We start from the raw sequence: 26,101 nt of genomic DNA, 5'->3' as shown, positions 1-26,101 counted from the left end.
CATGTACGGAATAGAAACAGTGATTTAGTAGCAATTCCTTTAATTTAATTCTCATTATTTTTGGGTTTTTGCTTGTTTTTATGTCTGTTGGGAGGTGGTTGTATATTTTAATGCCCATACATTTAACCCCATTCGCATATTATTTTGTGTTGTGGGCTATAATTTGTAACTGTGTTTTGTTTCTGGTGTCGTGTATGGTGGTCTGCATTTCTGTCGAGGGCGTCCAAGTGCTGTACCGTAAAACAAGCTAGTTCCAATATATAGAGGCATGGCAGTGGCAGGATTTTTAGCTGTTGAAATAGTGGTTTACAGTGTTCAGTTCTTTTTTTTACATTTCATTATCCTTACTACTTGTTTTTGTAACTTGAAAATTGTGAAAGAATCAGAGCTCTTTCCCCAGAAGATTAGGCCATAGCTCAAGACACACTCAAACCAGCTTCAAGGTATCTACACTGGCTGTGTCTTTTAATGATCATAATAGATAGCAGGTTTTACTAAGCTTTTGTGACAACGCCTCAAAATGTGGTTTCCAATTTAGTGTGTTACTGATGGTAAGTCCAAGAAATTTGGTGTCCTGTCTGTTCGTAATGTCATCTTTGCCGATAACTATAACTGCATTGAAGGGGGTTAGATTTTGTCTAGTATGGAAGTTCATACTTATAGTTTTTGAGTATTTATGAGTAGACTATTTGCTTCAAACCACGATTGTAAATGACAAGTAGTTTCATTAACTGCATCTTTCAATGTGTCACCTCTACTGGTTATCAGGATATTTGTGTCGTCCACATACAGAGAGGAGCTGGCATTTGGTATGTGTTCTGGGAGATCATTTATGAACAATATGAAAAGAACAGGGCCAAGGACAGATCCCTGAGGGCATCCTTGTGGAGTTCCATAAGTAGCAGCTTGTGGTCGACCATGTCAAAGGCCTTGGACTGATCAAGAAACATACTGACAGCAGGTTGTTTATGGTCAACGAAACTTGAGCACTTTTCTAGAAATGCATACAGAGCAATTGGGAAGATGTGATTATGTTGTTAGAATTTAAACATATTTCTAATCTAGTTAACATACAGTATTCAAATATTTTTGAGAAGGCAGTTAGTATAGCTATTGGCCTATAGTTTGTCATGTCCGTTTTCTCTCCCTTCTTGTAGAGAGGTATAATTTTAGCAAGTTTTAGCTGGTTTGGAAATGTTCCCTCTAGAAATGAGGTACTTATGATATTTGACAGGGGTTCACTGATGTAATTTGAACACTTATGAAGTAAGAAGCAGGGCATCAGATCATGCCCTGCAGATTAAATCTTTTTGACTCTTTTTTTAATAATATCTTCAATTTCATATAGTGTTGTAGGAGATAGGAAAAAGGAGTTCAGAGGAGTATTATTTTTGAGACAAGAGTGTGCAGTGTTTGGAGAGTTAGTCAGGAGATTTGTGGGAGGAGAGTGAACAGTATTTGAAGAGTTGGTTAGGAGATTTGTGGAAATTTCTGAAAAATAGCTGTTGAATATATTGGAAATTTTATGTGCATTTTCAGTCTTTTGTCCTTCTATATTTAGTGTGATTTTATCCTCTATCCTTAACTTTCTACCAGTCTGTTCATTTACTATACCCCAGATGGTCTTACATTTGTCGGAAGAGCCCCTCATTGTTTTATCATTATGAGCTTTTTTAGCCCATTTGATAACTCTCCTGTATGTGTTTTTGTAATTTTTATAGTATACCTTGAACTCTTTGGATTTGCCACTGTCCACTTTGCTAAGTCTGTGCAGCAGCCTCATCTTTTCTCATGAAGTTTTAATACCTTTTGTGACCCAAGCATTCTGTTTTTTGTTAGTGATAGTCTTTATTTTCTCTGGGAAATGGCAATTAAAGTGATATTCAAATATCTGCAGAAAATTGTCATATTTTTCATTGGTTGTTGAGGAAGTAAATACACATTGCCAGTCTTCTTCCTCTAAGCCAGGGGTCTCCAAACTACGGCCCGTGGGCCGAAACCGGCCCACGAGGGCCAGCAAACTGGCCCGCGTCAGCTGACTGGACATCCCCGGTATCCGGCCCGCCAAATATTTGATGTGGTACCTATACTGCCAACAATTGAGTTTTGAGGCCTATCGCGACCAAAATACACCACGACATTGGCTCTGCTACTCGATACAAGACTACATAACTAAACTTATTGTTGCGCTGCTTGAAATAACAATGCGTTGACATACTCTACCTCTGTTACGTCTTGCAGTAATGCCAATAATGATTTTGAGATTTCGTTAACTTTGCAGGACGCTTTCATGAAGAATGTGCAGTGACATACTTTTTTGTCGGTGAAATTCGCCAGAATAAAATATGCCAGAATTTCGGTCAGGTACGTCCACCTATAAAAATTATGTAATTAAATAAAAATCTTAGTTTGTTTCAGTGCTAGCTATTCCCACAACCTTAGATTTTTGCGATTTCATCTTTCCTTTAGCCTTACATTACAGTGATTGTGGAGTGCTAGGGTCCTTTAAACCCACTAGGTAGATCTTGGTCCTTATGACTTCGTGCAGGAGTCAATGTGGCCCGCGAACTAAAAAGTTTGGAGACCCCTGCTCTAAGCTAAGTACAAAGTTGTTTATGTTGCTATCACTATAACTTCTACATTTAATAACTGTTTCTCCTGTTGGGAGTACATTGAGTGGTGGATTAAAATATATTGTTAGTGCACTGTGATCTGAAAAACCAACATCTATAATTTTTATAGTGCAATCAGTGTTGTTAGTAGCAACCTGATCAAGACAGCTGTTTAATCTCATAGGACATATAACTTTCATATTGAAGTTGAATGACATCATTAAATTTACTAATTGGGACTTTTGAGCAGATTCTTCAAGGAAATCAATGTTGAGATCACCACATATTATTATATTTTTTGAGTTGTTGTGACACGCTTTTTCTAGCAATAGTGCAAAGTTTCTGAGGAAGACTGAAAAGTTACCACTAGGTGATCTATATACACACATTATATACATATTTAGGTCGGCAAGTACTACCCCAGCTATTTTAGTGTCTTTGTCTAAGGAATACACTTCACAGGGATGGAAAGGTTCACAGCTAATGCTATTTCTTATGTATATACAAGTTCCACCACCTTTGTAATTTTTCCTAGAATAGTGGTGGACTAATCTGAAGTTTTGAATATACTGATAAGGTAATTCTGACTCTTTTAGCCAGTGTTCACTAACACACAGTAAGTGCATGTCTGACAAAACATTAGTATCAATTGCAAGAATTTCAAGTTCACTTACTTTATTTCTCAATCCTTGTATATTGTAACAGTATATGTTAAGGTTTTCACATTGTTCTATGTGAGGAAGATTTATGTCTGCTGTGTCCTCTTGCGAAAGATGTGACTTGACCATACAAAATATTCGTTATTAGCTGACACTTTTTTTGTTTTTCTTGACTATCTTCTCAGAGATGTTGAGATCTTGCTGCTTGAAGCTGTACTCCCAGAAGAAACGTGACTCTCCAATGATGGATATATGAAGCACTATGTAATATGTCTGTCCTTCCCCAAATGGCCCTCTATTCAGAAAAATTTGGAAATTGTGGAGATCAAACCATAAAGGGGACCATGATACTGAAGGCCGAAAACCAGGAGACTCCATTCAGTCAGCTCTTATGACAAGCAGGAATACCTCAGGACTATTCTAACCCCTGAACCCAGAGGGGGATGCGCAATTTCCCAGATAATTTTCGCAGCACTCACATGAGCTTGCTTATTCACATTTGTGAGCTGCTGCACAATAATTGTGCAAATTTCTAACCACTGATCTTTGGGAAATGTTAGTCTCCAGAGAAAGTCGGGGAGACGACTTGGTTGGGCTGGCTACCATCACTCCCTGGACAAGGATGATATTCTCTTCAGTTCAGACAGCTCTCCTACCACCGTTTCTCTTGAAATCCTCTTGAACAGACCCTCTCCTTACAAACTTCTTGTAGATCCGACCAATTGTCAGGCACAATGGTGCATCCTGTTTGGTCCAGGCCTTGAATTTTTCTTGTACGATGCTTCAGAACTGAGAGACCTTCATCCAGGCAGCTACCTTCCCTCGTTCCTCAATGGAATATTGGGACACCATGGTTTAATCTGTGAAAAAAAGTAAAACAGAGAATACCCATTTAATGTTAACATCTTTCTGCCTCAGCCTGTATAGCTCTTGATCCTATTGAGGAAGTACTCCCCCTTTCCTTCATGAACAGTTTAAGGAGTTATTTAACTGCAGAATGTGTAGAGAAAGATAAACTGAGAAGGGAAAATGTTGCTTGATGGGAGAAAGTTTCGATTGGGGAGTGGATGCACTGGAAAGATATGAGCCTTTTGAGGATTTTGCCTCAGGATTTATAGAACTATACTGGTCTAAAGAATAACAAAGTGATATTATTGAAGTCTTTACGAAGGCACCATGGTATGATAGGAGAACTGGAAAAAGTGTGAAAGAGTACCATGGAAGGCAGATAGGTACACTAAAACATATGAGCAGCCTACATATAATGTTTACAATAGTCATGTTAAACACTGATATGTTCCAGTGAGTAATGCCAGGCACGTATAAATATGTGTAATGATTTTTTATTATAAATTTTAAATGAATTATCATATTAAAAATGCTACATTTGTTATTTATTTATTGTTCTGCAATCAAGTCCAGACAAGGTGTACCTGTGCTGTGCTGCACTGGCAAGGCAGAAGTGGCTATATCAGGCACTACTGGAGTCCAACCAATAGCCAGCAGGTAGCAGCAGCAGCAGCAGCAGTAGTGGTGGCAGTAGTAGTAGAGGAGAGGAAGCAGAAAGAATACAGGGCAGTGCATTTCCTTCACATAATAGTTTTGAGGAAGAGAATGAGGGAAGAGAAAGAATATTTTCTGAAATTATTAAGTTGACGAGGATAAAGTTGTAGCAACTTGTAAAACGAAGGCAGCAGATTTATTCGCAATTCTAATGGAATCAGAAGGCAATATATATTAAAAAATAAGCGAGAAATAATAACTGGACAAAGAGCGATACTGAGCAGGACTTATTACATGAAACTTATGAGATTAGCACTTAACTACCTCTTGTGAAAATTTGTATTTATGGTAGAGAAGAGAAAACCCTTTTAGACACTGGTACTGAAATTAATTCAGTTGCTGAAACCTTTTTTTGATTGTGTAAAGGAACATAATTATGTAATCAACATGCCAGTATCTGGACTAAAAATAGTGTGTGCTTCTGGTAAATTAGTGAAGCTGTTAAGTATCAAAAACTTTTGGAATATAAAATTGGCAGCATGAGTTTGGCATTTTTTTTGGTAGTACCTGAGTTAAGTGTAGATATTCTATGTGTGGATTAGTTAACAGGATGTAAAACAGAGATTATTGAGGGGTCAGTTTTGTTTGTACTGGTTGGCAAGGATGTGAGGGTACACAATTCTGCTGAATTAAATATGGAATTTTTCCCACAGGTGTTAGAAGTGTGAAGTTGTCTGCAACCTCATCGAGTATAAATGAGCAAGTGTATCTCCAATTTTTTTAAAAAAGGGTTATGATGTTTAAAAACCATAGAAGTATATCATTTCCGTGTATATGAAATTCAATATTAGTTCAGATATTTGTTTTGCATCTTATTATTTGTTTGTGGTGCTCCTTGGGCAGTGTACAGTGATTAGAGTTCATAAGCAGATATCCCTACACCACAGCAGGAGCTGCATGGAGATGATAACACCACACAGACTGTCAAGGAGGGCTTCAGAATACTCCACTGCAAGAGTCACCACTGAAGACTCAAGACAGTAATGTTAACAGCATTGATAGTGAAAATCTTGTAAAATCTGAGTGTGAGCTTATTATCTGCTCAACATACATCTCTGTACACAATCATTTAATAAATATTGATTGTTACACATCATCACTGAAGATAATTTTGAAAAAGTAGAAACAGATAAATATGTAGTAATCAAGATTTTACAAAGAAAACCCAAACCAAGAATTAATATTTTTTTGCCAACCGAGATCCTTTCATGTGGTGACTGATGAGAAATGAATCTGCAGTGACCAAGTTTGAGTTGAAATTGAGAAATAAGAAGAAAAGACATCAATTTAGTAAGGACCATTTTCATGTGAACCTTGGTGAAGATAACTGAATCACCAAGAATTAACAAATGCAGATAACTTTGTTATGCACATTAACACTGCAGTACAGTGAACATCGTTGAACAACTATACATTATATAAAAGCACTAAACCTCTTGTAATTACTTCGAATGTAATACATAAATGGAGGTTGGACTTTATGTTTCATCTAAAATGTGTTAACAGATTATTTTAAAATGACAATTAAGTACTGTGACTAAGTGCAAATTGCTCCATTCTGCTCTGGCCTGGTGCAGCAACAGTGGTTCCTTTTCAAATAAAAGACAGCCTCCTTGCAGTGTTTACTGACTGATAACATGTTTTATGCTGTTAGCGCATCATCAGATTAACTGCAGAATGTGACAAAGTCATTATTACCTGAAAGTTTTGATTCTCAACCCTAACTAAACCATTAACAGCAGAATAAGCTGGTGCGAGGATGCAGATGTATCTTAGAAAGGCAGCAGCAGTCACACTAGTCAGCATTAAAAGCAACGGTGGCAATCACCTTAGTTAAAATTAAAATCGTGGAAAAAATGGTTGAAATGTAGTTGCAATCATCAAACAGAAGATAAAAATTCAAAATTATACAAAAAATAACCATGCTGGAATGAAAAACCACAATACACATGTAATGCCGAGTGTTCAGTATAAGTGAAGCAAATGAACTCACCAAGCACGAGTAGCAAATGGTGTGTATAGACCAGTGTTCATAGGGACATGTCTACATCTATATGGAGACTCCACAAATCACACTTATGTGCCTGACAGAGGTTTCATCGAACCACCTTCACAATAATTCTCTTTTATTCCAGTCTCGAACAGCGCACGGAAAATACAAACACCTGTATCTTTCTGTGCGAGTCCTGATTTTGCTTATTTATTATGACGACTGTTTCTCCCTTTGAAAGTCAGCGCCAACAAAATATTTTCACATTTGGAGGAGAAAGCTGGTGATTGAAATTTTGTGAGAAGATTCCATTACAAAGAAAAATGCCTTTCTTTTAACTATGTCCACCTCAATTCCTGTATTATTTCAGTGACCCTCTCTCCCTATTTCATAGTACAAAACATGCTGCCCTTCTCTGAACTTTCTCGATGTACTCTGTTGATCCTATCTGGCAAGGATCCCATACCATGCAACAGTACTCCAAAGTAGGATGGACAAGTGTAGTGTAGAATCTGTTACATTTTCTAAGTGTCCTGCTAATAAAACACAGTCTTTGGTTTGCCTTCCCCACAACATTTTCTATGTGTTCTTCCCAATTTAAGTTGTTTGTAATTGTAATTCCTAGGTATTTAGTTGAATTTACAGCCTTTACATTTGACTAACTGACCATGTAACTGAAGTTTAACCAATTTCTTTTAGCACTCATGTGGATGACCTCACACTTTTTGTTATTTAAGGTCAATTGCCAAATTTTGCACTATACAGATAAGTTTTCTAAATTGTTTTGATCTTCTGATGACTGTAGTAGATGATGAATGACAGCATCATCTGCAAACAACCCAAGGCAGGTGCTCAGGTTACCTTCTAAATCGTAGATATACATAAGGAACAGCAAAGGGCTTATAACAGCACCTTGGGGAAAGCCAGAAATCACTTCTGGTTTACTTGATGACTTTCCAGCAATTACTACGAACTGTGACCTCTCTGACAAGAAATCACAAATCCAGTCACATAACTGAAATGATATTCCATAAGTATGCATTTCACTATAAGCCACTTGTATGGTAGTGTCAAAAGCCTTCTGGAAATATAGAAATACAGAATAAATTTGAAATCCCATGTCAATAGCACTCAACACTTCATGTGTAAAGAGCTAGTTGTGTTTCACAAGAACGATGTTTTCTAAATCTGTGTTGACTAAGTGTCAATAAGCTGTTCTCTTCAAGGCAATTCATAAAGTTCGAACACAATGTGTGTTCCAAAATCCTGCTGCATATTGACGTTAATGATATGGGTCTGCAAGTTAATGGATTGCTCCTACCACCTTTCTTGAATATTGGTGTGACCTGTGCAACTATCCAGTCTGTGGGTATGGATCTTTCAGCGAGCAAGTGCTTGTATATGATTGTTAAGAATGGAGCTATTGAATCACCATACACTGAAAGGAACCTAACTGGTATACAGTCTGGACCAGAAGACTTCCTTTTATTAAGTGATTTAAGTTGCTTCACTACTCCGAGGATATCTACTTCTAAGTTATGCATGTTGGCAGCTGTTCTTGATTCGTATTCTGTAATATTTATGTTGTCGTCTTTGGTGAAGAATTTCGGAAGGCTGTGTTTTGGCAGCATTGTCATCAATAGTATTTCCATTGCTACTGTGCAGAGAAGGCATTGATTGTTTCTTGCCAGTAGCATACTTTACATATGACCAGAATCTCTTTGCAGTTTCTGCCAAATTTTGAAACAAAGTTTTGTTATGGAAATTATTATAAGCATCTCACATTGACGCCAACACTAAATTTTGAGCTTCTGTAAAAGATCACCAATTATGGAGATTTTGTGTTCGTTTCAATTTGGCATGCTTTTTTTGTTGTGTCTGCAAAAGTGTTCTGACTCATTTTGTGTACCGAGGAGGATCAGCTCCATCATTTGTTAATTTATTTGGTATAAATCTCAATTGCTATCAATACTATTTCTTTGAATTCAAGCCACATCTGGTCCGTACTTACAATGTTAGTTTGGAAGGAGGGGAGATCGCCTCTCAGGAAAGCATCAAGTGCATTTTTATCTGTATTTCTGATTAGATATATTTTTCATTTATTTTTGGAGGATTTAGGGTTTATAATATTCAATCTCGCTATGACAACCCTGTGTTCACTAATCCCTGCATCCGTGTTGATGCTTGTAGCTTTGAGCTTTGTAGCTCAGGATTATTTGTTGCTTCGTGTGTGTTTTCACAACCATTTACTGTTTGCGTGTGCTCATGAACTAACTGCTCAAAATACTTTTCAGAGAATGCGTTTAGCACAATTTAGGATTATGTTTTTGCGTACCTCTGGATTTAAATATGTATTTTCACCAACATATTGAGGGTAAATTAAAATCACTGCCAACTATGAGTGTATGCGTCAGGTACACGTTTGCAATTAAACTCAAGTTTTCTTTGAACCTTTCAGCAACTGCACCATCTGAGTTGGGAGGTTGGTAAGAGGATCCAATTATTACTTTATTTCAGTTGCCAAGAATGACCTCTGCCCATACCAACTCACAGGAACTATCCACTTCAATTTTGTGACAAGATAAACTACTTCTAACAGCAAAAAACATGCCACCGCCAACTGTGTTTAGCCTATCCTTTCGGAACACCGTTAGGGTCTTTGCAAAAATTTCGGCTGAACTTATCTCCGGCTTTAGCCAGCTTTCAGTGCCTTTAACAATTTGAACAGCAGTGATTTCTATTAGTGCTTGGAGCTCTGGTACTTTTCCAACACAGCTACGACAATTTACAACTGTTATACTAATGGTTCCTGTATCTACGTGTGTCCTGTGTTCAGCCTCCACCCTTTGAGACTGAAGCCCTGTTTGTGTTTCCCCATGACCCTCTAACCTAAAAAAACCACCCTGCCCACACCACACAGCCCCTGCTACCTGTGTAGCTGCCTCCTGCACCTAGTGGACTCCTGACCTACTGACCTATTCAGTGGAACCCGATACCCAACCACAGTATGGTGCAAGTCGAGGAATCTGCAACCTATACACTCGCAGAACTGTCTGAGCCTCTGATTCAGAACCTCCACTCATCTCTGTACCAGAGGTCCACAATTGGTTCTGTCGACAATGCTGCAAATGGTGAGCTCTGCTTTCATCTTGCAAGCTCGACTGGCAGCCTTTACCCTTCTGTTAGCCACTCAAAACCAAAGAGAATCTCTTCCAATGCAAAGTGACACACATCATTGGTACTGACATGAGCCACCACCTGCAATTGACAGCTCCTTGTGCTCTTCATAGCATCTGGAAGGACCTGTTCCACATCTGGAATGATTCCACCTGGTATGCACATAGAGTGCATACCGGCTTTCTTCCCCTCCTTGGCAGCCATGTCCCTAAAGAGACCCAGAACATGCTTAAAAATGGAGCTCCCAACTACTAATACTCCCACCCTCTGTGATTGCCTGAATCTTGCAGGCTGAGAGGTTTCCTCTGAAACAGGACAAGTGACTGCATTTGGCTGAGCAATAATGTCAGCCACAGACAGCACCTGGAGCCTGTTTGACAGACTAATCTGGGAGGCCTTATGTGTGGCCACCTGAGAAGTCTTTCATCCCTACCATGCCCCAAGGTGACCTCCCAGTTGACCACAGGTGAGGGATCAACCTCAATGCAAGCAGTAACTGAGCTGGCCACTGGTTCAGACCTATCAGAGGCCTCAGACATGCTGGATGTCCGTTTGATCCCCACATCCAGCCCATAACAGAGATACCCATCCACTGCAGCTTCAAGGTGTGTGACCAAAGCCATCACAGCCTGAAGTTGACAGTGAAGTGTCACCAACTCAGCTTGCATCCGCACAAAGCAATGACAGTCGCTATCGATACTAAAGACCATAGAAAACTACAATCCACAGACAAACAGACTATCAACACGTGCTGCGGATCTCTGCTGTAGACACTGATGAAAATACAAAAACCATGTCTAATAAATTATATTAATACACGGAGATTCAAAAACTGAACTTCCAAAGCACTCAGGTGAGTCTAAATAATTTGCTCCTGATTAGGAACTTCTAATGTGTCACAACATCAGTTAACATTCTGACACAAATGAAAACATGAGAACTGTGGCTATTAAATATTAAACTAACATGCAGACACTCACAGAACTGAACTATCAATGCACACAGATGAAACTATACAATTTGCTCCTGGTTAGAAACTTGTAAAATGACACAAAATTGGTCACTTTCCTGTTGCTGCGTATGTCACGGCTGGTTGTTGCTGCCTGACACTCACTAATAAACAAATGCTGCTGCCCATGAAATGTGTGCTGAAGCATGAAGTACTTGGAGTCAACTAAGGTAAAAGTGGAAGTTAATGGGAAGCGCGAAGTTGTGTCACAAGTAGTGGGGGTAAGATGAATTAAACAACTTACGTAAGCTGATAAAATTGAAACAAAAAAATATACAACAGTAAGTGATACAAAGTCTAGAAGTTAAGTAGAGCACCTACAAAAGCAGTTACTGTTACATAATCAAGAAACGAAAAATAAAATGAATTATAAAATGTGAGTGACAGTGAGAACATTGGTTGGTAAGATATACAAAACAATAAAATGCCAATTATAAATGATCATTAACAAAATAATATTCAAATGTGAAGTTCTTCAAATCTGTGAAGGGAGAAAAATGCTACGGAGGTAAAAAATAAATAAAAATAAAACAAAGAAAATACGACTGCACCATTGTGTGTAAATAATGATGGAGAGAGAAGTTGCCTCCATTGATACTAGGTAAACTTGAAACTCCCAGGTGCCTTAAAAACATAAATACACTACCATGTACTTACAAGTGCAACAGCAATGCCTGGATGATATGGGAAATCTTAACAAGATTTCTCAGCATTTACATGTAAAATGAGTGCAGCAGTTAAGAAAATAGTACTAATAATTGAGTGATGCCCTGCACAGCCAAAGGAAACATTTCTGAGAAATATTAATGTTGCGTTTCTTCCATTGAACTGCACAAGTCATCAGTAGTCTTTGGACCTGAGCATAATACATGCCATTAAAGCCAAATACAGTGTAGCAATCATTCAGAAACCAACTATATTCCTTAAGACAAAGGAAGCTTATCATTTTACAGGCCATGCACACATTTGTTGTTGCCTGAAATCATATTGTACAACAGGATGTGCTAAATTATTTTTCAAAGGCTGAATGTGTTACATCAGTTGCTGATGAAGATGGTGTTGTTCCACAAGAAGAATAGAGTAGAATCAGAGACATTCCTGAAAATGTGACATCCCAGAACTTTGTTTCTTGTTTATGTCTATGTTTTGACTTCCATGCCTGAGATGACTATGAATGAGATGTGTGAAGTTCCACTGAAGGAACACTGTGAGGTAGGAGGTAATGGTGACAAAAATTGTGAAGAATAAGAATAATAATAAGAAGAAGAAGAAGAAAAGGAGGAGAAGGAGGAGGCTGTTGCACCAAGTTTTGCAGCTGATGTGCAAGGACTTCACACTGTCAGGAACTACTTTTCATCTGTATAGGCGAGACAGCTTTAACAAACATCAGACAACTGGAGCACCAGTATGCTGGAATGAAAAAACAACTCACAAAAAATTCGATATGCAAGCTTGCTGCATTTAAATTTGTAGCAGATTATCAGTAAGTTTTTACCTAAACAGCTCTTTCATCACCTATACCTTCTTGAATTATGATTCTGGGTCACTCCTTCCACGTACTTAAGCAAAACCTGCATTTGAGGACAAACCTTTACTTCAGGAAAAAATATTTGGGTCAAACCCTCATTTCAGGAAAAATATTTAGGTTCTCAGAGAGTCATTAAAATGGTGTTCAGGGGTTTCACTGTAGCACTAGGATTATGTAAGTTTCTAAAGATGATTAGCTTAACTACAGTCCAGATAGTCAAGCTTATTCTTATTTTTCCATATCTAAAGAATTTGAGAATTGATGGCGTGAGTAATTTGGAGCAGAGTCCATGTAACTTGCGACTGACTTTTTTTCCCCACTAATATGAGCTTATGTTTACTGAATACTAAATATCAATGAATTTTTTGTAAGGGTTTAAGAGCAATGAATTACATAAGTACCATATGGCAGACTGTTCCAATTTACATACATGCCTGAGACTTGTGAGATGGGCACAGGCACAAGTGGGTAGGGGTGGTACAATAAAGTATGTAAATCTGCAATGCAACCAATTTCTTTTTTCATAAAGTGAGGGTATAAAATGTAATCACTTTATTATTAAAATACATAGCATGAGCATTATAACATTACCATAAAGAAGAACTGTGCACTTAATATCGGTGCCATCTCGCGACTGCTATATTTTTGGTACACAAGGACAGCCATGCCTGGCACAGTCAACGCACATATGATGGATGGCAGGTGACCACCATCCTCAGCCCAACCTGCCCCCTCTCACCAGACTACTACCCTAGAAATTAACAATTTAAACTGAAATCATTTTGTTTGTTAAGTAGGCACTGTGGATCTCTTTTGCCACGAACAAGGATTTCCATTTCATCACAGGTGCTAGGTGCCTTGTGTAAAATTTCTAAATTATCTTGTATGTGATATGCTTTGAGTTTATTAGTGTTCAGATGATTACCAAGGGCACATCTTTTAAGATAACTTGTGCATTCCCACTCTTTTCTGTCAGTGCTACAGTGGCTGTAACAGGTCTAGCAATATCTGTGCACAACCCCACATCACCTGGCACCAATTTTCATTTTATGTCAAGTCTCTGCTCCTGTGATTCACCTCACACAGAATATTCTGGTATGTTGCACTCCTGTGAGTGATTAATTGTCTCATTTCTTGCCCATTTGTTTCTTAATGACCTCACTTCAATGATTCTGTCTCCTTACTCTTTCCTTTATTGCTCAAGAACCTTCCACCATTAAATATGTCTCATTACTTCTTTATTACTCAAGATCCATGCTTTATTGATTCTGCCTCCTTGCTCATTCCTTTATCACTCAAGAACTTTCCTCCCTTAATTATGTCCTATTAATCCACAATGCCTCGTCATTAGCCTGCATAATGGCCCCACCAGCCAAGTGTCCACCACATCTCTGTGCTGTCTGTCCTGTTTAGCACTGTCCAGCTCCTCTGCCATGTCTGGGTCTTACATGCTTCCAAGTTAAAATCTGCCTTATGATTTTTTCCGTATTGATAAAGAACAGGCTTGGTTCTCCTGCATGCTTACACAATCACAGTCAGTAGCCTGATCCTTTCACCACCCTTCTGCAGGTGTAAGTTCCACATTGCATATATTGTGACTCAGATTATCTGCATTACCATGAGTCTTTCTAGGACAATGTATGACTTCAGGATCGAACTCACTCAATAGTGAAGCACTGCCTCAAGTGGCTGGATCCCGAAGTCCCAGAAGCTATTTCAGTGCTGTGTGATTTGTTGTGACTTTACAATGTTAACCATACAAGTAGCAATGGAAATGAGTGATTTCGTAAATCAAACTGAGCATATCTTTCTCAGTAGTCAAGCAAATTTTCTCTGTCCTATTTAGCTGTCCAGAATCATAAACTATTAGGTACTCTATTCCATCAATTCCTAGACAGGATGTATCCTAAGCCATTATTGCTCACATCACATGATATTATAAGTTGTTTCTGATAGTTTGGGAATGCAAGGACAGGACTATTGCACAACGGTTTCTTCGCGTTTCAGAATACAATGAAACTTCGCCTCCTTTTTCAGTGAATGTGCCTTGCTATTTCTGCAAATTTTGACAAATTCCCTATAATAATACGTTATCTCAGTATAGGAGTGCAGCTCTTACTTGGTTCTAGGTATCGGGAATTCCTGCACAGCTTGTACAAGATGAGGATCAGTTTGCACTCCATCCTAGTCAATAATATGGATCAAATAGTGATCTTCTATTAGTACAAAATGATACTTTGTCAAATCAAGTATTAGTGGTAATTGATTAAAGACATCATGTTATCACACCAGAACATCCTTAGAAAAGACAATATCATCAAGTTATATCAAACAGTGTTTTGGTTTCAAACGATGTAGCACATGTTCAATAGGTGCTTGAATGTCAGTGGTTTAATCCAAGTGACATTCACTGGTACTGAAAATGACTGAGTCGATCCTCTGGTGCTGCCTCTAATTGATGGTATCCGCATGCAATGTAGCATAATATGACAAAATTTAACAAAAACCATTTTTCTGGTGATAACGAAGAATCCAATACTTGACAGTGAAGTTTACATGAAGTTACATAAATGAAAGAGCTTGTACTAACATTATTAGATTTCTGTATTAATGAAATTAAGTCAACTTGAGATGTACTGAGACCAATTATGATGAACTGTAATTAACTGATACAGATATCAAACTAAAAACTGAAAATACATCAAAATCAATGCAAACGAAAGTCCAGTTTCTCATTCACAAAATTTGAACATAGAAAAGTGATGGTAATTACGATACAGCTAATTGCAAAGTCACATGATTTATATTAGGAACAGAGACCAATTTGTACTTATAAAATTATTAATGAAAACAATTAAAACTTAGTTATGAATGTGTATTTCATGTAATTTTGCCATGAGCATTATAATATTTTGACATACTAGCTAATTCAAAAAAACATCACAGTGATTCCTAAAGCAAGATCCATAATCAGTTTTGTTAAAGTATTCAAATCTTAATCGTAAACTCAAATAAGTGTGACTGAAACAATGTACAATACAGTTTTGTCATTGTTGGAAGCCATACCAGGAGCAACAGCAATAGCCATGGGAAAGTCAGTCTTATGTCATGTTTTAGGCACAGAACTCATGTTATTCATGCAAACACAATTCACACTACCTCTGGCCGCTGAGGCCGGACTGTGAGCAACTTTGCATGATGGAAGAAGCAGTCTGGGTGGTGGGGATAAGGAGGAGGCTGGGGTAGGGAGGGGGGGGGGGGGTGATAGCAGGATAGGGGTAGGGGAGTGTAAAGCACTGCTTGTGGGAGCATGCAAAGATGGGATGGGTGGGCAGCAACGTACAGTCAGAGGGTTAGAGGGAGGGGGGGTGGGGGGAAGTAGAGGAGGGGAAAAAAAGACTGTGGGTGCGTTGGTGAGACAGTGGTCATATGTGTGTGAATTGTGCTTGTGTAAATGTATGTGTGTTGTCGACTTTCAAAGGATGCCTTTTGGCCAGAGGTCACATGTTTAGCACTTTTCATAATATTATCATTATTTCATCCTGGGTTTTCCATTTTTTATTCTTCTAATAATATTCCCATTTCCTTCCTATCACATCCTTCCAAATGCGACACTTTCCCGCACAGACGGGTTAAGTTAAAAGACAGTACCAGATTTGAATATTATTCCCTGAAATCACTTTCTTCCTCCTACAAAGTAGCTATCAGTACGCCCTGTGAGAGCTCCACTTCTAATGAACCAAAATTGTCCACGCTGATGTGTGCTATCCGGCTTGCATCAACTTCTTGTACACAGGACAAACAGTGGCAAATAAAACATTGTGCCTTATCCAATTCATTGTTTTCTGCCACGGGCTCATCCACACACAAAATACTTTCACCTATATATCTTCCCTGTACCTTTCAGTATATTCTGCAAGTCAAGTCTCAGTGGCCTGGAATACAGCTTTGTCAGTTTAGACAGCACCTGAAGTGTCTAGTATCTTTCAGTTTCTTCTTTTAACTCTATAACTGAGATGGAACTAGGTCCACCCAGCTCTACTCTGTGCTGCTGTATATAGACTTCAGTGTGATGTTGAATCAAGAAATCTATCCCCAATATGACTTCATAGCTTAAGCCTATGCTGGGGAGAACTTCCACAGAAGCCCAAAAGCCTTTAATGCCCTCCCTCCCCTACCCTGCACCCCTTCCCCTTCCCAACTCAGAAACCCAACATTGTAGAAACACAAGAGTTAATATTTCCTCTTACTACCCCACTTAGCCTACAGGGCTGGTTCAGATTTCTTACACCAAATACATCCTTACTGGCTACAGGTAACTGTGATCCCTTATCTAACAAAAATTTGCACACTCTTCCTCCAATTCTGCCAGTTAAACAACAGTCGGCCACTTATTTCACATGGGGTGCCTCATACCAACATTTACTGGGAACACTACACAATAGTTCTAACATTCCCTCTTCAATTCAACTTTGCAGTGCTTTTATACATGATAAGGCAGGTATTATTGTGGTCGAGATCATCTACATGGCCTGCTAAAACATTTTGAAATGCATGTTATTGCCCCCATCACCCAAGTCATAGTTGCAGAGCCACTAGCATGGAGTAAATGCTTGAGTCATACCACTACTATACTATTAGGTTGGTGTGTTAGTTCATAACATTTTTGTTTTGCACGTTGGTATTCCAGTTACTTTGGGTTTCTTTATTGATCCTCATTTTTTATTTGTAGTTCACTGTTGCTATTTGAGTTTACTTATTGACATTTTGTCATTTGGAGATATTGAGTGGAGCTGTGGATACTAGAAAATAGTGTGCCGAGTGGAGAAATTTGAACATTTCTGACATATTCTTCTGTTTGATTTCAATAGAGGAGTTACAGCAGTGGAGGCTTCCTGAAACATTTGTGCCATGTATGGCGTAATGCCACTGGATAGAGCAAGGGAAGAAAATGGTTTTCTCATTCTGAGACTTGTTTTGACACTAGTGACTCTCCACATTCAGGAAGATCTTTGGGGTTTGATGAAGGTCGTTTAAACAAATTAATCCACAATGAATCACATCACTGAACCCAAGAAGTGGCAAATGTGATGAGTTGTGATCATTTCATCACCATGTGACATTTGCATACAATGGGGAAGGTTCAAAAACTGGGTGTATGGGTACTGCACGCTCTAAGCCAAAATTATAAATATCAACAGGTGGCCTTTATGTGCCTGCTTGTCATCAATTGTCTCATGACAACACCAGCCATTCCTATCCTGTATCATTACTGGTGATGAGAAATGGTGTCCTTTTGCTACCATATGGAAATGAACGGAATGGCTGAGCCCAAACAAAGAAGCAACTCCCTGAACAAAGACCTACGTGTATCCACAAACGATAATGTTATGCAACTTCTGGAACATTGATTGTGTGGTGTACCATGAATTGCTTCTTTGAGGTGTAACCATCACTACTGACATTTATTGTCAACAACTGAGATGAATTGCAGAGACAGTCCAAGAACAATGGCCAGGAAGACTGCGTAAAGTGATGCTACTCCACAATAATGCCTGCTCACATTCTGCTACACGGACAAAAAACTCTATACAGGTGTTGGGTTGGGAAGTAATTCTGCACCCACCTCAGACTTTTACCTTTTCTGCTCCCGCGGAACAACCTTCAAGGAACTTTGTTTCCAGATGAAAACACACTCCGAAAATGGCTCAATGAGTTGTTCACATCTAAAACGCTTGATTTCTGCAGTCGTGGAATCAGAAAGTTAGCCCAGCACTGGCACATTGTTGTAAATATTGAAACAATATATATTATTGATGGCTAAAGTTTCTGTTATGTGTATCCACTGTGTTTATTAAACTTATGGAAAAACACTATGAAATTTTGTACTAACCCAATGTAAAAGACAAATTTACATTTTTCATTTTACTATGCCCCATTTCCCCAAATACTAGTAATAACAACTACTTTTATCTAGATAAGTACTAATAACTAAATAGATAACACTCAATTGTACAGATAAAAGTAACGTATACAAAATGTTTTACAGTGTGCTATACTGCAGGAATACTGAGAAGCAATTTTTTAAAATGGAAACACTATTTTTTAAGTAAATTAGAACTAACACTCAGCAGCAGAAAAACAGTTCTTCACTCAAACAGTACATTTTCCTCCATATCTCGGGACCTCACTTAATCTTTCCTCTGCATGTTGATTTCCATAGGTACATTAAACAGAAAAGAAAGCAGAAAAAATTCTCATATATTATCCAACCCGCGACTGTATCATTTATCAGACTGGGTTGTGCAAAAACTTAAAAGAATTTGTAATTCAGATGCATGTATTTCCCCCCCAACTGCTAGGGAATCTCTCTCAAGAGTGTACTCCCATCTATAGGCCATGGGACACTGATGCATGCACCTAATGGATCTTGAAAAGGTCTTTCAGAAACACATTTATCAATGCTGAAGCAAGAGAGAACATACTTCTACACTTAATTAAATTGTCTATTAGTTCTACTGAATGTGTGAATGACCTTCTGTCCTGACTGTAAGGTCAAGGAACTATTTTTGAAGACTTTTTTTTTGTGAAGTTGCATAAATTCGGTAAATGTTTCAAGACATGTTTTGATTTCAGAAATCTATGCCAGAAGCAGCTCGTACATAAGATCAAATTTGGAAAATTGTTGCTACCACACAAATTTCTGTCACACTGTTGGTAATGGACACACTTCAAATTTTTATCTGCAGCCTCATGCCCAGTGCTGTTTGGTTTGTGTCATGTTTAAAGGAACAGATGAATAACTGGCCAACTGTGAAACTGTTACACCTGTTAAAGTTATTAAGATGAAATAAAGAGATTTTTAATATAAGTTAAATTGTTACTTTTCTATGTTTTTACATCACTTTCATACTATTGTAAATTGTACTCTTAACGTAACATATTTTTTGCAAAACACACATGACCTATACCATAAGCTCATTTCTTTTATAACTTAATTCTGAACTCTACACATATTCTTTGTTTGTAGCAAGTCTTCAGTTACCTTGTTGCATCTATTGTTTGTAATTTTTTCTTCTTGTTGGCACTATAATTTTTCAGTGCATGTGCACGTGTGTGTGTGTGTGTGTGTGTGTGTGTGTGTGTGTGTTGTGGGACTACAAAGTTACTCTCTCTCTGGGGCAATTTGCTTTTTGATATTGACATCATTTCAAACAATGAAAACTCCATGTAGCAATATCAGCAATGTAGGCAAAGGCAGAGTGCTACTTACCGTAAAGAAGACACGTAACGTAAAGAAGACACGTAAAGTTGCAGACAGGCACAATCAAAAGAACTTGCATAAAGCTTTCGGCCACAGCCTTCATCAGTAAAAGAAAGACAGACACACAGACACAGACACACACACACACACACACACACACACACACACACACACACACACGCACACACACACACACAAAGGGAAAAGCAAGTACACCTCATGCACAAACGACTGCCAACTCCAGCATCTCAGGTCAGAATCAAACTATCAAAGAGGATGCAAGCAGCAATCTGGAGGGGGCGAGGAAGGGAAAAGGATACTAGTGTACAAACGCTGTCTGGTGGGGTGCACAGGGACTAGACTGCCAACAGCATCAGGAGGTTGTGAGGCAGGGAAAAAAAGAATGAAAGAAGAGAAGTGGGGAAAGATGGGTGTGTGCGTAGGCAGAGGACAGAAAACAAAGAGTTTGGGAGACAAGAATGGGGAGAAGATGATAGGACAGAGGGGGATGTGGGAACAGTATGTTACCATAGGTTGAGGCCGGGATAATTATGGGAGTGGAGAATGTGTTGTAAGGATAACTCTCATCTGCACAGGTCAGAAAAACAGGTGGTGGAGGGAAGGATCCAGATGGCTCAGGTAGCTAAGCAGCCATTAAAATCAAGTGTTTTATGCTCAACTGCCTTGACCACAATTTGGCAGTGGCCGCTCAACTTGGTGGACAGAAGTTTGGTGGCCATACCAATATAAAAAGCTGTGCAATGACTGCAGCAGTGCTGGTAAATGACATGGCTGCTTCCACAGGGGGCCTAGCCCCTGATGGGGCAGAATAAGCCTGTGACAAGACTGGAATAGCAAGTGCTGGGTGGGTGAATAGGGCAGGTTTTGCACCTCGGTCTTCCACAGGGGTATGATCCTTGTGGCAAGGGCTTGGAATTTGGAGTGGCATAGGGATGGACTAGGATGTTGTGGAGGTTGGGTGGGTGACAGAACTCGACTTTAGGAGGGATGGGAAGTATCTCAGGTAGGATGTCCCTCATTTCAGTGCATGATGATAGGTAATCAAAGCCCTGGCGAAGGATGTGGCTCAGTTGTTGCAGTCTGGGGTGGTACTGGGTGATGAAGGGGCCACTCCTTTGTGGCTGGTTTTTGGGGGTGGTGGGAGGATTGGCACTGTGAGAGGAAATGGCACGGGAGACCTAATCCACAAACAGTCCACTCTTTCACTCACCATCTTGGAGTCGCAATCAAGAGTTATGAAGACTCGAACTTTTTCAGCACTGGTCCCTGTGCTGCTGGGAGGGGAGGGTTCAAATGACCCTCCCTCTACCTGCCCCCTCCCCCCTCCGATCTGCCTATCCCTACAGAAGTATCCAATAAGAATACTGTGTGAAGTTAATAAAATACCAAATTAGTCAAATACAAAGCAAAAGAAAACCACTCCTTCTACAATATATCTGAATTCTTAGGAACATTAACTGTGCCTAACTCTATTACATCCATCAGATAGATCCTGATTTTGTCAATACATAGATAGCCAATAGTGGTGTGTGCAAGGCTAAAATGCTTTGTTTGAGGTATTGGATAATAATGCAGCTGAGTAGTATAGAGACAGGAGCAGTGGCTATTTCACAGTATCTGTTTTCCTCCTAACACAGACATAAAATCTAGAAGTAATTTCAATAATTATCAGTTTGAGTAGATTAGTACTAGTCATAATCTGTTTTTGTATACTTTACAGAAGTAACCAGCAGTGGTTGCTTCTGCCTTTTAATGCATAACTTGACTCATTCTAAATCCCTGATGGGACTGACCAAACATGATGTGTGAATGAATGTGTATATTACAGTACATTGAGAAGTCATCATTACTAGGTGAGAAATTACTGATTTATTGAATGAGATTTTCACTCTGCAGCGGAGTGTGCACTGATATGAAACTTCCTGGCAGATTAAAACTGTGTGCCAGACTGAGACTTGAACTCGGGACCTTTGCCTTTCGCGGGCAAGTGCTCTACCATCTGAGCTACCGAAGCACGACTCTCACCCGGTCCTCACAGTTTCACTTCTGCCAGTATCTCGTCTCCTACCTTCCAAACTATACAGAAGCTCTTCTGCGAGCCTTGCAGAACTAGCACTCCTGAAAGAAAGGATACTGCGGAGACATAGCTTAGCCACAGCCTGGGGGATGTTTCCAGAATGTTTGAAAGGTAAGAGATGAGATACTGGCAGAAGTGAAGCTGTGAGGACCGGGCGTGAGTCATGCTTCGGTAGCTCAGATGGTAGAGCACTTGCCCGTGAAAGGCAAAGGTCCCGAGTTCGAGTCTCGGTCGGGCACACAGTTTTAATCTACCAGGAAGTTTCATACTGATTTATTGTTTACTGTAAATATAAATTAGCAACACTCATAACTAGCTATTAAATAGCTCTGTGAATTGTATTAAGTTTGCTTTTGTACAACTATTCTGTACACTTCACCAGGAAGAAATATGCTGTATAATAAAAACTTGTACCACTATTTGGGAATTTCAGTATGAATCTTTTAATACCTCTCTATCATTTGAAACATTGCTTTGAAATGAAATAGTTTACACCAAAATCAATTTTTCAAGACTTTTTTATGAAGTTCTCAGTCATGACTTTGTGGAAGTTCCAGGGATGAAAGTAGTAATGTGGAACACAGCAATCATACTCCAGAAATATTGTGCCAGTAGATTGCATTGTATATTTATTGGTCCAACTTTAGCTTGCAGTGAAAGTTATACAAGTGCTTTTGGTCTGGTCAAAAAGCCATAACAAAGCATAATTTCAAAAAGACAGGAAACATGACCAATGAATGTAACTCACTAATAAATTTAAAAGCCAAGTATGGTAACATCAAGATGACAAAAAACTGTAAATATCAATATCAAATGGCTCTAAGCACTATGTGACTTAACATATGAGGTCATCAGTCCCCTAGACTTAGAACGACTTAAACCTAACTAACCTAAGGACAACACACAGAGTTATGCCCGAGGCAGGATTCGAACCTGCAACCATAGCAGCAGCGTGGTTCCAGACTGAAGCATCTAGAACCGCTTGGCCGCAGAGGCTGGTGTTATCAATATCATCATCTAAATTCATAAGTTAGGTTTGAGGAACCTGTTCTGGCTTCAGCTTCTTAATTCCATTATCAGCGGAAGCCAGTAAGAGGTTAATTTTTTATACCAGTAGAGTCTACTGGCCTCTAGCTAACCTCTATTCCTGGAGGACAGGGAATTGTGATTTCAGTGTTCTTACCTTCTCTATCTGTTGTAGGTCCATCTTAGCTTCCCCTCACCTCTTCCCATCCATCAAGCTAGTGAACTAGACTTCTCTGGACCAAACGTCCGGATCACTGGGTACTGAGCCCTCCTACCACGTCAAGGTGAGGCCCACAGGAGGAAACTTAAATATCTGGGTGAAAACATAAAAGTGAAAAAGAAGCAATCAAAGTCATAACTGAAAAAACGAAAAGATCATATGTGAAAGTGAGACATATATACAATAAAAATGTTTTTTCTAAAGATATTAAATAAAGATATTGTAACACAGTTGTAAAACTAGAAATCCTCCATGTGTCAGAAACACTACTTTTATCTGGTTGTCAGAAGATTTGTAAAAGTTCGAAATAAGAATTTTCAGGAAAATGTTAGGTCCAGTCGAGAATAAAGGTGGCAATTGCATTTTGATACTGAATAAGGAAATATACTCACTCTTTCCTAAAGCAGATTAGAATAGGAAAAGACATCTAACACTCTATGGACATCTAGACAGAATGAAGGAAGATGGATTAACAAAGAAGATTCATACATTCTTCCAAAACCGACAAAGAAATTGGGTGGGGAGGCAAGACAAAAATGGACTTACAATTATAAGAAATGAAGATTGAACAGGTGACATTAATCAATGGAGACAGTTTCAGACTAGAAGTCAATAAAATCAGAGATTTTCCTGAAAATTGACACAAACTGAAAATTACTGCAGTCAGATGGTCAGCTGAGAGGTAAAGAGCTCATTCAGGAAAAGGACAATGGAAAAGAGAAATAAATAATTAACTTGATGTGGTCCTTAGTTGATCTGAAACAAAATAAAAAAAAATAGGTACAAACAAAAAAGAAAAATATGCTTATACTTTGGTTCAGTGATTGATTTAGATTTGAATAAATATTACAGCTTTTACATATTCTTGTACACAACAAAAACAGTTTGTATAAAGATTGTCTTTATTTTTCCCTCAAATATTACCTGCAAAGCAATTTATACTTGTTGTAATGTGTTACTGTACAGTGTGACACCACAGTGAATTAGACTCTTCTGATAGGATCAGGAAAACATTTGGTGGATATTTGACTATCCTATGGTACCATAACTGTGTATATTTTTTCTGTTAATATTACATTTCATGTACCAACTGTAGTCATAAGGGAAGGATAGGAAAGGGAGGCAGCAACTGAGAAGGGAATGAGACAGGGCTGTGGCATAGTTCCTATGATATTTTCAGTCTGTACACTGAGTAAGTTCTGAAGGAAACAAAGGAGACATTTGGAAGGGAACTGAAGTTCAGAGACAAGAAATAGAAACTTTTAAGATTTGTCAATGATACTGTAATTCTGGCAGAAATGGGGCTTGGAAGTTCAGTTGAATGAAATTCATAGAGTTTTTGAAAGGAGTTATAATACATATCAACAAAAGCGAAACAAGGATGATAGAGTGTAGTTGAATTAAATCAGATGATGCTGAGAAAATTGAATTAGGAGATAAAACAATAAAGATTGTAGACGAGTTCCGTTTTTCGGGCTGTAAAAAAAATTGATAGTTGCAGAAGCAGAGAGGATGTAAGATGCAGACTAGCAACTACAAGAAAGCTGTTCCTGAAGAAGATAAATATGTCAGCATAAAATATAAATTTAAGTGTCAGGAAGTCTTTTCACAATGTATTTGTTGGGCAATACAGTCTTATACGGAAGGGAAAGATGAATGATAAGCAATACAGACAAGAAGAGTGTAGAAGCATTTGAAATGTGGTTACAACAGATGAAAGTTGAAGAAACAGTAGGTAGACAAGATAACCAAAGAGGAAGTACTGAATTCAATTGATGAATAAAGAAATTTATGGTGCAACTTGACCAACTTAAAGGTCTGTTTGATGTGACATATCTTGAGGCATCAAGGAATATTTAACTTGAAACTGGAAGGGATGTGTGGATGGTAAGAATCATGGAAAGCCATAAAGCCATGGCTAGACTACAGCACTCAGGTTCATACAGATTTAGGGTGCAGTGCTTATGCAGAGATGATGAATGACAGACTGGCACAGGGAACTGTATCAGGGGAAATAGTCTTCAGTTTGAGTACCACAATGACAACATGTTAAGTCACAATTTTTATTCACTTGTGTTTTTTAACTGAGTCGCTACATGCTAAAAGGGTCCCAGTCACGAAATATCCTACATGGAGTTAAGAACATTCAGATGTTCTGCAGAGTAGGCACATCTTTTAGTGCTAGAAGGCACAAGTCAGATGCTTGGTTACATAACTGAAGTTCTTGTAGCATGTCAAGTGAGCTGTTCCAGCAGAAACTGGAGAAGCTATGCGGTAAAACATTGAAAGTTTACCACTAAAAAGAAGTAATTATGCTGGCAAGGGCACTAAACATTTAGATGTCAGATTTAACATTCTACCAGGTGTACCGGTATGAAATGAGTGTTAAGATACAAATGTTTGGATAGGGAACATTTGTTTGGACATCTGTCAAAGATATTTAGTATACATCGAGACATGGAACAAACAACATCATATGTATATGTTTTCATTGTGTTAACAATGTCAAATTTTGTACCAGAAAGTGATAATTTGTGAAAAGCATTAATTTTTTGTTTTCATTTGAAAAAAAGTGCTGAGGAGTTGCAACAAATGCTTGTTGAGGTATATGGTGATCATGCTTTATCAGAAGCAACATGCAAAAGACAGTTTCAATGTTCAGAAATAATGATTTTGATGTAAGAAATAAAGAACGTGGAAGACCACCAAAAAGGTTCGAAGACGCCGAATTGCAAGCAATATTGGGTGAAGATGATACTTTGAGTCAGAAGCAAATGGCAGCAATGCTAAATGTTGCACAACAAACAATTTCTGACCGTTTGAAAGCTATGGGAATGATCCAAAAGTGTCGAAAATGGGTGCCACATGAATTGAATGAAAGACAGATGGAAAACCGAAAAACCATTTGTCAAATTTTGCTTCAAAGACATGAAAGAAAATCAATTTTGCATCAAA

The 26,101-nt window shown here is 38.5% G+C and overlaps 1 protein-coding gene across 1 annotated transcript in view; it reads right to left on the bottom strand.

Annotated features, from left to right (window-relative positions):
- Positions 1-3,270: 3,270 nt before the first annotated feature.
- The window catches only part of LOC124619452 (suppressor protein SRP40-like), a 32,514-nt gene continuing 9,683 nt past the window's right edge, over positions 3,271-26,101 (bottom strand). The window contains exons 3-4 of the transcript XR_006980082.1: positions 23,084-23,239; positions 3,271-4,131 (exon numbers count right to left, since the gene is read on the bottom strand). The gene's annotated coding sequence lies outside the window, so the exon portion shown is untranslated. The remainder of the gene's footprint in view (positions 4,132-23,083; positions 23,240-26,101) is intronic.

Source organism: Schistocerca americana, chromosome 6 (genome assembly GCF_021461395.2).
Source record: "Schistocerca americana isolate TAMUIC-IGC-003095 chromosome 6, iqSchAmer2.1, whole genome shotgun sequence".
Taxonomy (NCBI): Eukaryota; Metazoa; Arthropoda; class Insecta; order Orthoptera; family Acrididae; genus Schistocerca; species Schistocerca americana.
Note: the sequence above shows the minus strand (reverse complement) of the source record. Positions and strands in the feature narration are given on the sequence as shown.